Raw genomic sequence first — 15106 nt, forward strand, 5'->3', positions numbered from 1 at the left:
AATGTCTCTTCTCGTTGCAGCAAGAGGAAGTCTCTAGCTCGATGCTAGCCGCAGCCACAGCCTTCTGTGTCGCTGGTCACTCAGAGGCGACGCTAACTAGAAACAGATCTATCCGCGACCCGCTCGCTTCCAGCAGAGCAGCGCGTTACCGCGCAGGCATCCCGGGAGAAGCAGAAGCCAGGGTCAGTGCTAGGCGGAACTGAACTAAGGCTTGGCCAATTGTGCGAGTGCTGGTGACGTCCGCGTCGTTCGGCGTGTGGCTCGCCGTGATCGTATAGTGGTTAGTACTCTGCGTTGTGGCCGCAGCAACCTCGGTTCGAATCCGAGTCACGGCACTATCGTCCTTCTGCCCGGCGATCTTTTGCTCCAGCTCGTCCCTGCCAATGCTCTCCCGCAGCTCTATAGAGCGCAAACACCGGGAACTGCTCTCTCGAGCGCTGGGATGGGCGACAACACTCCCCCCCTCCACTTCCTCCACTCCATAACCTACAACAGCAGGCCAGCAGGTGGCAACCTTACACTAGGACCTGCCTGCACTCACAGCCTCACAGATGTTCCTAGGATCACCGAGGAAATTTTACATCAAACAGGAATGAACGTCTTCAAATTCATCCTTACCATCAGTAGCAGGCTGTCAGCAAACAGAGTTTCCCTTTATCATATCTGTATGCTAACAAAAGTTTTAAAGCATCTTACAATAAAATGGTTTTTTAATTGATATTTATTGAGCTTACATTTTTCTCTGCCCTCCTCTCTGTCTCTCCCCTCCCCCTTCAACCCTCCCCCAAGGTCCTCATGCTCTCAATTTACTCAGGAGAGCTTGTCTTTTTCTACTTTCTACTTCCCATGTAGATTATATCTATGTAAGTCTCTCTTAGTGTCTGCATTGTTGTCTAAGTTTTCTGGGATTGTGGTTTGTAGGCTGGTTTTCTTTGCTTTATGTTTAAAAACCACCTATGAGTGAGTACGTGTGATAATTGTCTTTCTGTGACTGGGTTACCTCACTCAAAATAATGTTTTCTAGCTCTATCCATTTTCCTGCAAAATTCAAGATGTCGTTATTTTTTTCTGCTGTGTAGAACTCAATAAAATGGTTTTTAAAAGTCAACTTCTGGACCAAGTTACTGCGAATTCTTATCCCAGCAAGGCCTGTGAGTGGAGGGGGTAAAGAGGGAGGGGGACAGAGAGAGGGAGCCATGGTGACCTATGAAGGTCAGAGGACAGTTTTCAGAGCTGAAGGAGCTCGGCTGCATCAGGCTTGCTGGCGAGTCTTTTCACCACCTTTAGAAAATAAGGCCCACTGACTTTTCCATTTTGTTTTCTTCTGTTTTTGACAGGGTCCTAGGTTGATGTCGCTTGAAATCATGATCCTCTTGCCTAGGAGCCTCTGTAGAATTTAGAATTACAGACATTAGCCAACAATCCAGGCTGCCTTTTATTCATGGATAGTAACGTGAGTTCCTGTGCCCTCCTGGCTTTTCCCAAGCTTTATAGTTTTCAGGCCTTGGAAATCTGTCCACTTTGGTGTGGTCGTCCCTCCCTCATTTGCTGTCCTCTCTGGTCTGACTCTTAGTCCGTGTTCTATTGCTGTGAAGAGACGTCTTGGCCTCAGCAACTCTTATAAAGGAAAACGTTTAGCTAGGACTGGCTTAATGTTCCAGAGGTCCGTTATGTTTCTTTTCTTCTTCTTTTCTTTCTTTTCTTTCTTTTTTTTGATTTAATAAAGTTTTATTTTTCCAAATGTACAGTCAATTGTACCAGTTTATGCATCTTCACCAGCAGCTGTGGCGTCCCCACCCTTTGTGATTCTGGTGGAAATTACGTGGACTCTGTGATTTGAAACCAGCTTGATGAGCCCCGCCCTAAGCAGCTCCTGAAGGGCTGCCCTGGCCGAGGAGCCCTGAACCTTCAGTCTCTCGGGGACCACAATTGGAGGAATAAGCTTACAGTTAGGAACTTCCTCACGGAGTTTGTCATATGTAGCCGTGTCAAACAGGACTAGATTGTTGAGCTTTCCCTGAACTTTGCCTTTGGACCACTTCTTCATTTTGGCTTTGCCACCAGACTCATTTACTGGGCCTTTGTCCTTTTTGGCTGACTTTCCATCATCTTTCTTCTTCTTGTCATCCTTGGGCGGCACAATGAAGCTTGGAGAGTGGAGACAACCACTGCAGCCTCCCTAAGATGTCGGGAAAAAGTCAGAGGTCCATTATCATCACGGTGGGACATGGCAGTGTGCAGGCAGACATGGTGCTGGAGAAGGAGCTGAGAGTTCTACATCTGGATCCTCAGACAGCAGGAAGGAAGAGAGAGCCACTGGGCCTAGCTTGAGCCTCTGAGACATCAAAGTCCACCCCAGGAGACACACTTCCTCCAACGAGGTCACACATCAGAGCCTACGCGGGCCACTTTCATTCAAACCTAGTGGGAGGAAGATATGCACACAGTCCATCTTGGGCAGAGAGCGTGCTAAGTACCTACTCCAGCACGGAACTATACCTCCATCCTTATTTTGGTCTCACTGATGAGTGTGACCACCGTATATGAATCAAGAGGTGCTTCTGCTTCTATTGTGTGAAGTGCTTTGGAAAGGCTGTCAGGTCCATGAAGTCTTTCTACCTCCTACTCTAGAGCAGAAGAAAGGGTCTGGGGCCCAGAAGACTTCCTTACTTACAGGAAGGAGTCCTTGTGTTCAGTGCTAAACTTATCAGATCTCAAGCCACAGCCTGACCAAGCCTTGAAATTCCTGTGTAGCCCAGTGAGTGTGGCCTTGACCTTACAGCAACTCCCCCTGCCTCAGGGTCCCAAACGCTGGGATTACAGCCACTCACAGCCGAGAGCCACCGCCTCCAGCTAACTTAGTGCCTTTCATTGAAACCATTTTCTGTGTGCCTTTTAAAAAAAATAGTACTTTAAAAAATTATATCTATATGGGGGGTGTGGGATCATCTATGTGTATGCACCAGCAAAGGCTCTAAGAGGGTGTCAGCGCCGAGCCTTCCGCCGCGGGTCCTGTGGGAGAGCAGAATCGCCGCTCTCTCTGCCTCTACCTCCCAAGATCTGATGTTCAGGCAGATTTCCAAATTCAGCTCCATTTTTTTGTGTGTGTGTTTATATTTTCTTAGGTGCTATTTAGCATACCTTTGTATATCAACATATCACCATCTCCTTGAGTACTGTATCAGTAAATTTTAAGGTTTGGTCTATGACACATCAAATTAACTTGGGTGATGCTAGGGCTCAAACCCAGGACCTTGTACACGCTAGGCAAGCCCTATACTACCTTAAACCCACAGCCTCAAATTCATGTGGATATGTAGTGTTCTACAGAAATAAAGTTGATGACATTTTGCTCTCCAACATGGACACTGTGTTAAGTTGTTCTGACACCATGTATTAAAGCTATTTTCTTTCCCTCTCTGAACTGCTTTAGCTGAAATCCAATTGATTAAATAGCTACGAATTGATTTCAAATCTCGTTATTCGTCCATTTATATATTTGTGCTTCGTGTTGCTACTCACTCATTGTCTAGTCTAAAGTGGCTTTCATTAACTCTAAAGTCAATTAGTTTGTCCGTTTTCTCCAATGGCGCATCACTGGGCATTGCAACCACACTCCCGAGCAGGCCCCGTATTCGGGAATAGTCGTCCAGCAAAAATTAATTTCTCATTTGTTTTGTGGACTTTTTGTTTTGTTTTGGCATCTTTTGTCTTATTATGTTTCTGTTTATCTGTTTTTATCTCAGTGTTTTGTTTTGAAGAATGTGAGAGAGTAGGGGCATGATTGTGAGTGGTTGGGAGGATTCGGGAGGAGTCGTGGGAAGGAAAAACATAATAAGAATATAGTGTATTCAAAAAAATTGTGCCATTATGTTCGCATATAGTTCACCTTTTTATATAGTTCAAAATATTCTGGTACCCTACCCTTCACAATCATTGTGAGTACATGCCTTCCAATATGGGCTGATTGTCCCCTGTGGCCAAACACTCCAGTGGGCCAGGCAGGGACTGTTGGAGAATTATTATTTTCAGGCATGTGACTTTTGTTTATGCTGCATTTGTTTAACTCTGTGAAGCTGTGGTTCTTTGCCTGTCTAAAACATCTGATGGTCTAATAAAGAGAAGAACAGCCGAATGTAAGGGTGATCTGACTGCGACATCTGTCACCCCCTTGATCGCCAGGGTTGATTTGACTGATCTGGCTGGCTAGGCGATCCCCTTCCTCCCTCACCGCTCCCTGTGCCTCCCTCCAGAAGCTGCACTCAGTCAAAGAGGACGACCTTCCCTGAATAGAGGAGGACCGGTCTTCAGTTAAGGGTATATGAGTAGCTGCGCTCCCCTGCTAGAACCTCCAAACAAGCTCTCTAGAGATGAACGGCCAATAGTGAGGCAGAAGCAAGGATCGGCAGGACTGGTAGGTAGAGAGAATAAATAGAAGGAGAAATTTGGAAGAAAAGGACAACAAGACAACAAGGGAAGTAGGACTCCAGTCACGGAGTAAGAGTGAAAGTAAGATATACAGAAGGAAGAAAAGGAAATTTCTCTCTACAGGGGTCGAATGATCCCATGTACTTCCTGTTGGTGGAAGATAGAGGTCTGCTGGTACACACCAAAACCAGCGACAAGGCTGTGAGGCCAAAGCGGTGGAGAACCATCGGCTATTTGAGGTTGGAGATAATTCAATATGATTTGTCTCTGATCCTGTAACACTCCATCCAGCTCTCCGCAAGCAAAAAAGTTCACCAAGCAAACGGGGCAAAGAGGATGGGTGTGATGTCACCCCTGGGTGCGGTTGGAGGCGTGGTCTATGCAGATGAGGGTCGCGCAGGGGCTGTCGCGTCCGCAAACTCTGCGGGAACACGCTGGATTTCCAGCGCAGCGTGGAAAGGTGCACTGATCCGCGGAGAAGCGAGTCGAAGGAATGGGGTGCGCGTCCAATAAGGTCCTGGAGTATGCGCGGGGAAGTGACCGTGTGTTAAGAGCGTGGGGCCAGTGGGGGTGAGTGGGGGCTGCGAGGGAAGAAAGCATACTTACCTGGCAGGGGAGATACCATGATCAGGCAGGTGGTTTTCCCAGGGCGAGGCTCACCCATTGCACTTGGGGTGTGTTGACCCCTGCGATTTCCCCAAATGCGGGAAACTCGACTGCATAATTTTTGTTAGTGGGGGACTGCGTTCGCGCTCTCCCCTGAAATTGTCGTTAGAAAAAATAGGCTATCCAAATTGCGTTCGTGCTGTTGTCTAACTAAGATAGACAATGAGGGGTAGGTAGTACCGGGTTTTTATTTTATCCCACAAAGAAAGAATACCTTTTATTATTCTCTTCTCGTCTACCTGCTTTTTTTTCTGGTATTTGTTAAGAGATTTGCTATTAGCTGTTACAACTTATCCCTTAGAAAATTAGGTACTATGTTAATGAGAAAACACTGAAAGATTTGAAATTTGGAGTTTTTTGCCCGAAAGCCAGAGTACTTTTTGGCAACTGTCACAATCTAGGTTGGCACTCCACTCCAGCCTTTTTCCCCTTTGGTTCCTGTTCTTAACATGCACCAGACCCTGACTCGGAACAGCACGTCTCTTCTCAAAGCGTGTTTTAAATTCAGTAAATGATTTACCTCTACTTGATACCTTTCTTTTTTTGTCCCTCAGGTGTTTTTATTGTTCACACACACACGCTCATCCTCGTGGAATATCACTTCCCAACACGCTCCGGTCTCTTAGTCGTCATCATTCTCTCAGATATGCCCTGGGGCTCCGACGGACTCCGGATCCTCTGGTCCCCGCGGTGCGTAGCCACACTCGCACCCCCAACCCACCCTCGCCCCGCCGGTCCCTCTCCATTCCGGGTCAAGTTCATCCACTACTCTCAGGTCCGGACTCCCTAAGCACGGGCACCGCACTCGCCGCCTTCCCACGCTGAGGTTCCAGCACACATCTGGGATGGATGACCAACCCCTCGCGCGTCCGTGCTCGGGGTCTGCAAAGGACCGGACCCTAAAACGCACTTGGGCTCCTTCCCCGGGTGGCGGCGGGGTCATAACGTTCGCGCGAGGTCGGGAAGCGGGGCATCCGGGCGTCCGGCCTGTTGGCTTTGAGTTTTCCTGCTCTGGATGCTCGGCTGCGGGCCGGCGGGCTTCCCAGGTGTGGCCGCCGCGGTGACGCCTGACTCACTAAGGAGACGGTTCAGTTGTTAAACCATCGTCTCTGTGGCGCAATCGGTTAGCGCGTTCGGCTGTTAACCGAAAGGTTGGTGGTTCGAGCCCACCCAGGGACGCTGGACTCCAGGCTTTTAACAAGCCAGTACACAGCCGCTTGTCAGTTTGAAGTACACACTGCCACTGCTTTCTGAGCGAGCCTCCGAAAATCCCTAGCTTATGTGCCTGCTGTACTGTACGTTTTTTATGGCCTGGCCTCTGGCAGGGAAAACAACAAAGCCAATTTTTATTTTGGGCGGGAAGGGTGACACCTGTGGACAACCACCACCGGCTGTCTTTAGTTTATTTGGGGATGGGTAGAGTGGAATCCTTTCTTAATAAAGGAAAATTATGAACAACAAGTCACCAAACCACAGGAAACGGACCAGATTTTAATCAAACAGGTAAAGTACACTACTGGCTAAAGATATGCATACGACAAGGGCGACCACAACATAATTCGTAATCATAAACCCTAGAACCGATTTATTTCGAAAACCATGTGGTGTGGAAACACCAAAATAAACCACAGAAACGGGCAGGCCCGGCCGTGTTTGGTAAAGGAATCCGGGAACTGGCGGTGATGGTTTTGGCCTCTGTAGGCGGGCAGCGTCTAGGAAGGCTCTGGACCGCTGGTTTGCTCCCCAGCTCTTCGGAAGGACCCCAGGAACAGTTCGCCCCGTCTCCAGGTTCCCCAGCCACCGCGGAGAGGAGGGCGATGGAGGACTATCAGGTGCTGGAGGGAAATACTACACCTGCAAGACTGGCATCGACCCACCGACTTCACAGCGGTCTGCCCTCACCACCCATACGAAGCACAGACGCGTGCAATCGACGCCGCTCCCAAGCTCCCACCCAGCTACGTTGGAGAAATCACTTCTGCAGGACAGGCCGGTCCGGTCTCGGAAACCAGCACAAGCTGGCGGACTACTTCGCCCCCCACCGATGCCAGACCGGAACAGACGCACATCTGGACCGAGCTTTTATCACTAGTCGTGTGACTTTCATGATCTATAGTACTCTGTGTTGTGACTGCAGCAACCTGGGTTCGAATCCGAGTCATGGCACTATTGTCTCTCTTGCCCATCCCAGCATACTGCTGTCTTACCCGCTGCACCCCACGCCTAGCTAATGTCTTGCCACAGACTCCAGTCTCCCTAGTTCAAGTCCCGCGGACATGGAGCTCAAACACTATTAGTACAGTTTGCGGCTTGGAGTCTTCGCTGTCAATCACGCTGTCTCAGGTGGACTCACAAAATCGCCTTCACTGTCAGTCACCCTAAGACCCAGGGCAACATCTTTGAGCAACACCCCTACCCCGGGTTTTGGTCATGTCAGCATGATGCAGGGTCTGTATGTTCCTATCTGGTATTTGTCTCAGTAATAACACATTAAGTGGGAAAACTTGTTTTCTATGTCCTGCCCCAGCCTCTTGAGAGTAAAATCTTTATTGTCTACATGATGATTGATTACTAAAAGTGAAATCCATTCTAACTAAGCAAGAAGACTACAATTTCCTTAGAATATTCTATGATCCAATCAACATGAGAAAATAAGAATACTCCCTCATATAAACATATGTCCTGGCCAAAGAGATCTGAGAAGTATGAGCCACATCCCTGCAGTGATCAGTTCTCCAGAGCTGAATCTTACTATCATGTTCCTGTCTCTTGGCATTGCTGGTCACTAATGAGGGAGGTGACCTTGTATGCCTGGCCACATTTCTGTGTGTTTCGGGGTTCACCTGTCACCCCCACTTTGTGGCACCATTTTTTGGAGAACAGCTTCAACAGAAATACCACTTACCATGGTAGGGGCATGGGGGTCAGAAAAATAGTAAAAAGGACAAAGATGCGGGTGAGAATAATAAAACAGAAACACAGGATAGTGTCAGGAGTGAGTGCACGAGGAGAATCATAAAACAGAAACACAGGATAGTGTCAGGAGGGCTTTCCGGTGAATACTGAAATCTTCGTGGTTAATTTCCATTTGCTTAAAATACCCCATCCCAAAAGGTAGGAGGAAGATTTTAAAAAAGATACTGCATTAACATGAAACAAGGAAATGAACACACCAATTGAAGGTTGTGGACTACATCCTTAGGTAAATTTTCTGTTGCTAGAACAAGACAAGTTAACACTCAAACCCTAGACCAAAATTTTCTGTAGGCAAACCACTCCCTGGGTGGAATCCATTGTTATCTCCTTCAGGGAGTAGGACCTTAGTCAGGACCTTGGACTTTCGTTTGGGGTGGAAACACGTCTACTTCTCTATTCCTGAAATGCAAGGTCTGCATATTAGCCACACCTGCTGATAATAACCTTGAGAGAGCAGAACTCTCTGCTCCAAATCTAGGTGGGACCTTTGTTTGAGGTAGAATCAGACAATGACCTTGAAGGAACAGACTCTCTGACCTTTGCTCAAGGTGAAAATACGCTCACTTTTTGGGGCCTCAGGCCCCAGAGTCTAGTGGTGTCTGTCTCTCCTTAGCTCTCAATAAGGCACAACCTGTGTTGAGGATCAAACCAGCCAATCACAAAAACTATCCCTTCAGCAGTGGCTGGAACACAGCACAAGGCACAGGGCACTGACTTGTGTGTGTGTGTGGGGGGGGGGAAGCACTCCTACTTGGATTCCACACTGCAGAATCAGGACCTCATAAAAAACTGACTATGTTTAAGTTACATGCTCAGTACCTGGGTGCCGCAGACTCTGCTACACAGAGGAAACTTTGCTGTTTGTTTGCTCTCCCTGCTATCTCCTAGGCTGGGACGTTCCAGAAAATCTGGAGTCCCCAGTAGGTGTGCTCCTCGGAGAGAGAGTTCAGGCAATCTGCTAGAGCATTCACTATGGGGTCTTCCACGCATTACAAGGAAATGTTGCTTAGAATTCTAGCCTCAAAATCTGCCCAATGGCATGGATTTATTTTATTTCGAGGCAAGGTTTCTCTGTGTAGCCCTGGCAGTCCTGGAACTCTCCCTGCTGCAGGAAGTAAGAATGCGGGAAATGACTCCTTTTGTCAGATGGGAACTGGCTACGCAAGTTCCTGGGGAATGCTGACTTTATCTAACTGCCAGAAATCCTCCTGTAGTCCAGGTTGAGCTCATGTCTAGATACTTAGATTGCCTTTTGGAGTTGGGGAATTGGAGTTTCTTTGGATTTGACAGCCTCAAACTGAGAAATCTCCTGCCTCTGAGTGCTGGGATTAAGGGCACGTGCTATCACATTCAGCAAGTTAAATGTGTTTTTGCAATATGCATTTAATTGAAATGGGTGATCATATTTGAAATGTCCATCTGTCATTATCCTGAATGGCTTCAAGTTGTCATCTTACCTCCACACCGTCTACAGGTTCCACAGGCACACACAAACATGACACTCATCCTCCACAGGCACACGTACATGACACACAGTCTCCACAGGCACACACGAACATGACAGTCAGCCTCAACAGGCACATGTACAGGACACACAGCCTCCACAGGCACACACGAACATGACACACAGCCTCCACAGGCACACACGAACATGACACACAGCCTCCACAGGCACACACGTATATGACACTCAGCCAACACAGGCACACGTACAGGACACACAGCCTCCCCAGGCACACACATACATGACACACAGCCTCCACAGGCACACGTACAGGACACACAGCCTCCACAGGCACACACGTACAGGACACACAGCCTCCACAGGCACACACGAACATGACACACATAGCGAAATTCTAATTGGTTTTAGTAAAGAAAAACCCAAGTCAGATGTGGAACTAAATGCTGAAAGATCAAAGAAGCAGAGCAGACAGCCACTGGTTCTTACCTCTAACGGATCCTCTAACTGAGTGGGCGATCCTGTCTCTTCCCAAGTACTGAAGTTAGTAACCTTTTCATCTGATTGTGTGAACTACCAAAGTTTTGTTTGGGGAATAAGGAGAAAGTCACACTAGAGACAAAGATCACTAGGTTGTTGTTTTGTTTACAGAAGGACTTGTTTTGGCTTTAGAGACAGCTTCTCACTTTGTAGCCCTGGCCAGCGTGGAGCTCACTTTACACACCAGGCTGGCCTCGAAATCACACAAATCTACTCGTCTCTGCTTCTAAGCGCAGGGATTAAGGCCGGGCACACCTTGTGAGGTATGTGCTTTCTATTTTATGTGTACAGGTGTTTTGCCCGAGGTGTGTAGTGTACCGATTATATGCCAAGTGCCTGCAGAGGCCAGAAGAGCGATCTGGATTTCTTGGAACTGGAGTCGCCGCCTTTAGCAGGACAGCTTGTGGATGCTGGAAAATAAAGCTGGGTCCCTGCAGACAGCAACTGCTCCTCACAGCTGAGCCACGTCGCTAGCTCCCAATACAGTAGTTTTAAATTTTGTTTCAACAAAATTGCTTTTTTTAATGTTCCAAATATTAATAGCACAGATAGCAATAAGAGGTTAGACTTGTATGTTTGTGGGCTTAACTAAATATAATTCCCCTTTCTCCCTTCCCTCACTATATAACTGTCCATAACCAATAAAATCCTAAAAAGCTATTCCAACGCTATAGAATCATAACCACGAGCTTCTTAATATGTCTGAAATTTATCTCTTTTTAAAAATGTAAACATTCCCATGAACTCCAGAGAGCCAAATTGGACCCACTTATCACCCAGGATAAGTATCACTTAACTCTTCCTTGATCTTGGGACCCCTGGGAAACTCCCTCCTCTATCTTGGGGACTCTGGGGATCACCTTCCATCATCCAACTTGGAACCTTCCTCCCTCAATCACCAGGATCTCAAATTTTATCACCAGGATCTAAACACAATCTTCTGCACTGCCAGCATCCTGTCAGGTTCAAGCTGCCAGGCAGCCAGTCCCACAAAGCCTGGAAATCACTGAAGTAACCAGCTACCCCAGGATGTGGCCAGGCACCCCAACTTTCCAGTTCACACAGACCAGCAGGAAGCAGTCTTGAGAAACGCGACGCCCCATTCCCACGCATCTGCTACCCTTAACCCCCCCCAATTTTTATAATAAACAAAAGGGTGAAATATTAACATTTCCATACTTAGCGTTATGGCAAATGTCTAGCCACCTGGCACTTCCGGGATCCACGCATGCATCATCAAACATTCTGGCAACTTGCATAGCCACCCAGGACCCTCAAGCCCTGTGTGATCTTCATACACTCCTGTCAAAGCGACAGCAACAAACGCTATGCCCTATGCCCATGCGCCAGGCCGTGTTTAACCCTGGACTCGCCCACTTCACATTTTCTTCTCAGCATCAGCTCCCCCCAGGCCTGCGCATGTGTCTTTTTCTCTAATAAACTCTTAAAGTGGGTTCACTTGTATGTCTTGTGATCTGTTCTTTCGCCTGGTAATTTTACCTTTGTGATATGTTTGCTCATCACTGGATGAGTATATCAGGTGAATCGTTTTAACCTTCTTTGCACCTGCAGCTACAGATCATTCTTGTTCCAAAAACATTGTAGAAGAGAAAGTGCACGTCTGTGATGTCATGATAAACGGTATGATCATCTGTAAACCTTAAAATGCTGTGTTATGTCTGCACGTGGGCTAAAGAGGTTTTAAGGCTCTTATTGCCAGCACTATGTAGACAGACCCTGTCTGAAGTGGTGGTGGTGCTGGTGGCTTAAGGGGGAGGCAAGAGGCAGACAAAGACATAGGGGGAGAGATTTTCAAGGGACATAGGTTTCCATGCAAAGGCTTGCCCTCAGACCTGGTCATCCAAGAGCTTGATCCACAGAGCAGTGCTACATCCACGGCTGTCTCGCCAGTGTAGCAGAAATGCTGACTGGATGGGCAAATATTGCCGGAGGAACAGGATCCGCGCTTCTCGGAGTTGAGTCCTGGGCTGCCCCGTGGCAATCAGTTGTGGTGTAAAGCTACCTGAGTCGCCATTTGTACTGACTCGACCTGGCTGTCCTTGGAGCCATATGTCTGTCTTTTCCCCTTGTCTGTGTGTTCTTTGTGATCCTTGCATATTGCTAACAGATCAGACTATTCCAGGCAGTTGCGGATACAAACAAGACAGCTGAGGACATTTTTGAGTTTTGCGCCCCTATTCATTAAAGCCTTTAAAGAAATAGCCAGTTCTGGAAATAGGGGAGTCATCGTTAAAATAATTCCTTAATGATGTGGAGCAAAAGCAGTTGCTCTTATCAGGAGAAACCTTAGAAGCCTTCTGTAGGAAAACAGCTGCAGCAACACTAGATGTTTGCCTGAGAATTACGTGCAGGAGGCCTATGCAGCCTTCATTATGGCCAGAACAAACCTAGGCTAATTACAACATCTGACCCTGAGAGTCGGGGAGGGAAGAAAGTTGAGATTTATGGTATGAAACCAGATTCAGACAAGTTTGAGATCATGTCTAAAATTTCCTAGCAGAAAGTTTTCCCAGGAAGATAGTGGCCTTCTCCTCTCACACCCCAAGATATTCTGAGCACAAGGTCACTTAGCCCAGCCAGCCGCCTGGTACAGACTGGGCAAAAGTCCTTGTGCCCAAGTCAAAGCATTTTCAAAGATTCTTTTTGTAAACTGTTCTATGCTTTTTTTTTTTATGATCTGATGATGTATGCCTTTGCCAAGTTCTTTGTAATAATATAAAAACCTCACACTGAATAAGTAAAACACAGCAGCATTTTCAAAAATACATTGAGAGTGGTCTGTCTGTCAATTCCTCCGCCGTATCCTGAAATCTTCCGTCCTTCGCCCTGATTTCCTCATGGTCTGAGTGGCTCCCCTGAGCCGGTCCATAGCAGAGCAGGAACGGCAGAAAGCGATCCGACTGCCACAAACTGTCCGCTGGCCTCCACATGCGAGTCATGGCACAGACACACCTGCCCATCCCCCAGATACACAACACAGAAAAGGGAGTACTTATTTATTTTGTGTATGTGTGTTTGTTCCTGGGTGTACGTGTGTGCACGACACACATGCAGGAACATGAGGGGGACCAGGAACACAGACTCAGGTCACCCCAAATACCACGTCCCGACATAGTGTCAGTCTCATGGTGTTTCTGTAGAAGAGAACAGAGAAAACCATACATCAAGAGCCTTGTAAAATGCAGTGATGGAGACATGAGGTAGGCAGGTTCCAGTGAAGCTGGAGACCTGTGCTGTAGGGCTGGCTGAGTTGCCGCCTGGCTTCTCTGACTTCGTATTGGCGGAAGACAGGGGTCTGCCTGTATATAAACCAGCGACAAGGCTGTTAGTGCATGGCGGTGAGCAGCCATCGGCTATTTGAGGTTGGAGATAATACAATACGATTTGTCTCTGATCCTGCAACACTCCATCCAGCTCTCCGCAAGCAAAAAAGTTCACCAAGCAAACGGGGCAAAGAGGATGGGTGTGATGTCACCCCTGGGTGCGGTTGGAGGCGTGGTCTATGCAGATGAGGGTCGCGCAGGGGCTGTCGTGTTCGCAAACTCTGCGGGAACACGATGGATTTCCAGCGCAGCGTGGAAAGGTGCACTGGTCCGCGGGGAGCAGCGAGTCGAAGGAATGGGGTGCGCGTCCAATAAGGTCCTGGAGTTTGCGCGGGGAAGTGACCGTGTGTTAAGAGCGCGGGCCCCGTGTGGGTGAGTGGGGGCTGCGAAGGAGGAAAGCATACTTACCTGGCAGGGGAGATACCATGATCACGTAGGTGGTTTTCCCAGGGCGAGGCTCACCCATTGCACTTGGGGTGTGTTGACCCCTGCGATTTCCCCAAATGCGGGAAACTCGACTGCATAATTTTTGTTAGTGGGGGACTGCGTTCGCGCTCTCCCCTGATATCTCCTGTTGAAAAGATAGACACCAGTTATTTTCTCTATTTCTTCTCTTTTTTCCTCTTTCCTATCACCTTAAAAATGTGGTCAAGGTTCCCCAGAGAACTAACTTTTAAATGTCATTTAAGGAGGAAGTTAGTCCCTTGTAGGGGTATGTTTCAAATTTTGGTTATCGACTACAGACTGCCAACAAAAGCAAGAAGCTCGCTTTTGTTTTGGTTCTTGTTTTAGGAACAACCAACCACGACAGTGTAAAACAGGTCAAGTCGGGGTGCGAAGGCCTGTCCTATAGGGACCCAACACTGGACTTTCCTTAATTCGTTTCTGCCCTTAACGTGCACCAGACCCGGGCTCGGGACCAGCACACCCCTAGCTGAAAGACAGAAACCCTTGCTAGGAAGCAATTCTTCTGATTCATTCAAAATAAAACACCCCTCGTCGTTTTATTGTCTTCCTAACATAAATTGCCTTCCAACTGCATCAGCTCAGTTCAAACGTACCGTTCTTTCGGACGTGTCCTAGGGCTCCACCGGCCGGTCTCCGCGGTGCGTAGCCCCCAATCCCACGCCCTGGCCACCCTCGCCCCCGTCGGTCCCTCTCCACTCCCGGTCAAACTGGTCCATCTTCAACCCATCCGGACTCCCTGAGCACTGGCACTGTAGTCGCCGCCTTTCCCACGCCCTCCGCCGAGGCTCCAGCACACACCTGGGGTGACCATCTCCTCGCGCGTCCGTGCTCGGGGTCTGCAAAGGACCGGACCCTAAAGCGCACTTGGGCTCCTTGGCGAAGTCCTGACGGGCACCTGGCTAGCGTGGAGTCCCAGGCGGCACCGACCCCCGGGTGGCGGCGGGGGCCCAGCGTCCCGGAGGCGCAGGGTTCATAAGGTTCGCGAGAGCTCGGGAAGCGGTCGTGGGGCACGTAGGGCGCCCGGCAGGTTGACTTCGAGGCCTCCTGTTCCGGTTGCTTGGCCGCGATATGGTGGGCACCCCGGGTATGGCCTCCACGGTGACGCCTGGCTCATGAAGGATACGCGGCTTTCCCTTCGCAACGTTTATGTGGCGCAGTGGATTAATGCGTTGTGTTGTTACCTGGGAGGTTGGTGGTTCGAGACTACCCTGAGACCACACTC

The 15106-nt window shown here is 48.5% G+C and overlaps 4 non-coding genes and 1 pseudogene across 4 annotated transcripts; 4 read left to right on the top strand and 1 right to left on the bottom strand.

The window, feature by feature from the left end:
* The first annotated feature begins 263 nt into the window (after positions 1 to 263).
* Trnah-gug (transfer RNA histidin (anticodon GUG)) lies at positions 264 to 335 on the top strand. The gene has a single exon. It is a non-coding gene; the product is annotated as a tRNA-His (tRNA).
* Positions 336 to 1762: 1427 nt separating this feature from the next.
* Positions 1763 to 4655, bottom strand: LOC125396096 (small ribosomal subunit protein eS25 pseudogene; annotated as a pseudogene).
* Positions 4656 to 5026: 371 nt separating this feature from the next.
* On the top strand, positions 5027 to 5190 carry LOC148119440 (U1 spliceosomal RNA). Its single transcript, XR_015735391.1, has one exon. It is a non-coding gene; the product is annotated as a U1 spliceosomal RNA (small nuclear RNA).
* Positions 5191 to 6199: 1009 nt separating this feature from the next.
* Positions 6200 to 6273, top strand: Trnan-guu (transfer RNA asparagine (anticodon GUU)). Its single transcript has one exon. It is a non-coding gene; the product is annotated as a tRNA-Asn (tRNA).
* A 7543-nt stretch (positions 6274 to 13816) lies between these two features.
* LOC148119442 (U1 spliceosomal RNA) lies at positions 13817 to 13980 on the top strand. The gene has a single exon (XR_015735385.1). It is a non-coding gene; the product is annotated as a U1 spliceosomal RNA (small nuclear RNA).
* Positions 13981 to 15106: the final 1126 nt, after the last annotated feature.

This window comes from Myodes glareolus, chromosome 17 (genome assembly GCF_982192425.1).
Source record: "Myodes glareolus chromosome 17, mMyoGla1.1, whole genome shotgun sequence".
NCBI lineage: Eukaryota > Metazoa > Chordata > Mammalia > Rodentia > Cricetidae > Myodes > Myodes glareolus.